Source organism: Alosa alosa, chromosome 23, assembly GCF_017589495.1.
Source record: "Alosa alosa isolate M-15738 ecotype Scorff River chromosome 23, AALO_Geno_1.1, whole genome shotgun sequence".
NCBI classification, from domain to species: Eukaryota; Metazoa; Chordata; class Actinopteri; order Clupeiformes; family Clupeidae; genus Alosa; species Alosa alosa.
This window is the reverse complement of record NC_063211.1, coordinates 14,335,269-14,339,109: the sequence shown is the minus strand read 5'-3', so window position 1 is coordinate 14,339,109 and position 3,841 is coordinate 14,335,269.

The following is a 3,841-nucleotide window of genomic DNA, read 5'->3' as shown; positions in this document are numbered from 1 at the left end:
TAGCAGAACTTGTATACCACTATTTTGAAAATACTGAAATGCTTCATCTTTATTGCAATATATAAATCACTGAACACATTTGAAAAATAATTGCAGTTGGATTACATGACTTGGCAGACAGATTAAAAAGTGGCAAACACCAGTACGAATCTTTTCAAGAACTTAATATCTTTATCATAGAGTTAAAAGCTGTAACTTAGCACACCATGGACATACCTCCATGGATTTACCTCCAGTCCCAAAGCATGCATTGATAAGGTAGGCTAGGTGTCACCTCTGAATGTAGTCTCCTAACTCGTCTTCAGTCCATGTGAGTTCCTGTAGGGCTGGGCTTAGCTTACGCCTCACTTCCTCCAGCTCGGCCTCAACCAATCGCAGCTCTACAGGAAGTATGGTGCTGTGTAGTTTGTTATACCACTGGGTGACCAGCGAAAGGGAACTTGTGTACTGTGTAAACACACACACACACACACACACACACACACACACACACACTCACACACAAACACACACACACAGCAGGTAGAGATAAAGGTAAATTATTACATATTATCACCCGGAGAGAAGAAATACTTTTTTCTGATTGGCTGGTGGGTGGCTATTAATTCCGAATAATGGGACACCTATTAAGTAGATCTGGTAAAAAAAAAGTTTAATCACCATTCCATATCAATGCTTGGTGAATGGTAACTATAACAACCATAGTAGAACGACTGTTGAGTCTGGAAGCAGGTTTTGCAACGATGAAATCAACTGTAAACAAGCTAACTGTCCACCGCTATCACTCGGCGGCTGTTATGTTAACTGTCACAACGTTTTTTTTTTTTAAATCCTAAAACTATGACATGCTTCGCAAACATACATTATATAACAATAAGTACGTACCATGTAAAGAGTCTCTCGTTTAGAGAAGAGATGCAAAGCTGCTTTGGGAATGTTCTCATTTTTTAACATTCCCAGATACTTCACCTCCCGCAATATTGAAGTCAGCTACAACACACACATACACACACACAAACACACACACACACACACACACACACACACACACACACACACACACACACACACACACACACACACACAGGCATGGGCACACAAAATATATATATATATATATATAAAAATGCACAAATATAAAAATCGGACATGCCTAATAACATGTAGTTGCTTGGTTGTGTAGGGAGGGGGGACAGAGAGTCAAGATAGCACATGCGCCACAGCGCAAACAGGCAATGCAATGCAGAATGTTAATGTCAAGCGTCTGCGTAACAAGTGTTCAGGCATGCACGTACGTGTGTGCGTCACAGATAGAGAGATAATGTCTTTTTAGATGTTTGGATATTTAGCGATGATACTTACCAGTCGGCTAGAACATATTTCATATTGTGTGCGTGTGTGTGTGTGTGTGTGTGTGTGTTACAGACTGACCACTGGGTGGAAGTTGAGTCTGTACAGACCCATCTCAGAGTCAAGGGTAAGGAGGGGCTCATTCAGGTGGGTGTGGCAGAGCTCGTCCAATCCCACGCACCAACCAGAGAACACTTCCTCATCCAGCTGATCCAGCACTTCTAATACAGTTTCACAAGCGTGCAGGACCTGCTCGGCTTCAGGGCTGTCCAGCGGTCTACAGCATGCACACATACACATAAATACTCATACACATACACCATGCAACCTCAAAAGTAATTCTACAAATACAATTATCTGCATTCATGCAGAGATGTGGCAATAACTAAATTGTTGCTCTCTGTGTGTGTGTGTGAGTGTGTGTGTGTGTGTGTGTGTGTGTGTGTGCGTGCGTGCGAGCGAGCGAGTGTGTGTGTGTGTGTGTGTGTGTGCGTGCGTGCGTGCGTGCGTGCGTGCGTGCGTGTTTCCTACATGTGTGCCAGGTGGTTGAGATGGCTGCGGTTGGTTAGGATGCGCTCTCTGAGCTCCTGGGACCACTTGAGCTTTCCAGCCACTACAGGCATGTTCTTACTCAGGACAGCATTCCCGCTGTGCAGCTTCACAAACAAACAACAGTAACATAAACAAAACAGATGACCTAACCCTGACCAACACACACACACGCACACACACACACACACACACACACACACATACTCTTTCTCACACAACACAATACCAATGAGAGAAATAAAATTAATTACACCTAGAGCTCAAAATTGAAGAGGCTGCTCTAAAAGTCTATTACAGTAGCAGCTGTTCAGGTACATAGAAAAACACACACACTCACACACACAATAAACACACACACACAGACACACACACACACTCACAATAAACATGCACGCGCACACGCACACACGCACACACACACACACACACACACACACACACACACACACACAATACTCTTTCTCACAATACCACAATACCACTCCAGAGAAATAAAATTAATTACACCTAGAGCTCGAATTGAAGAGGCTGCTCTAAAAGTCTATTACAGTAGCAGCTGTTCAGGTACATAGAAAAACACACGCACACACATAATAAACACATACACACACACAATAAACATGCGCACGCACGCACACACGCACGCACGGCGCACGCATGCACACACACACACACACACACACACCCTTTCTCTCTGTTTCTCCAGGATCCTTTGACAGCTGGTCATCTCCTCCTGAAACATGCCCAGCAGGAGGCTGTAGTTGGGGGCAAACAGCTGATGGATGCGAGGTCTCTCCAGAAGACTCCCGAACATCTGCAGAAGCTGCGCACAAAACACTAAAGCTTGTTACACATTGACACACACACACAGAAACACACAGAAACATTGCATATACAGTATCCTCTAATCACACAATTATGCAAGTTAGCACATACATAAACAGAGTCACAAACACATGCACCTACACATGCAGACACTCTTAGTCACCTATTTCCATAGCCTACATTGTTTAGATCAGTTACACACACAGACCCATACATACTATGAACGTGAACCTGATGAAGCAAATTGCGAAACGCATTGTTCATGCCAAATAAAGTCAGCAAAATATACCCTTCAGAGTGCGATGTATACTACTTTTTGACTTTTCAATAGTTATACTGCACACCATCAACACCTGGAGGAAGAAGGGCTGTGCACAGGGATTTTGAACCTTGATACATACATACTATGTGTGTGTATAGTGTGCCTGTCTGTATGAGCATGCATTACCTTAAAGGCAGACTCTAGTCCTTGTGAATGTTGGAAAGCAAGGTTCAGCACAGTTCCCAGTCTCTGATCAAAGTCTTGATTCTGTTCCATGAATCGGGTGTGATCACGCACAAAGTCCTGTACAGCAAAGCACAGCACAGCACATGATCTACTGTACGTGTATTACATTGTACTTCCATTTACTGACAGCAGGGGTCATATGTTCTACATAAAAGTGTGTTGGTCTCTCTCTCTCTCTCTCTCTCTCTCTCTCTCTCTCTCTCTCTCTCTCTCTCTCTCTCTCTCTCTCTCTCTCTCTCTCTCTGTGTGTGTGTGTGTGTGTGTATGTGTGTGTGTCATATACCTCTTTAGTGTAGTCCAGTGGGTCATACTTGCTCTCCCTCAGGATTCTCCAGCTGTCATTAAACTGGTCATTCATGCTATAGATGAGCTCACTCAGAATCTTCCCTCGAGAGCCACCCAGCTCAATCCGCTCAAGCTTCAGAAAGTCCAGAGCAGAGGCAAACATCTCCTGTACAACACACAGACACAGACACACACACACACACACACACACACACACACACACACACACACACACACACACACACAAACACACACCACACACACCAACAAACAACTCCTGAGCAAAACACACGCTAACAAAGAATTCCAGGACTACACACA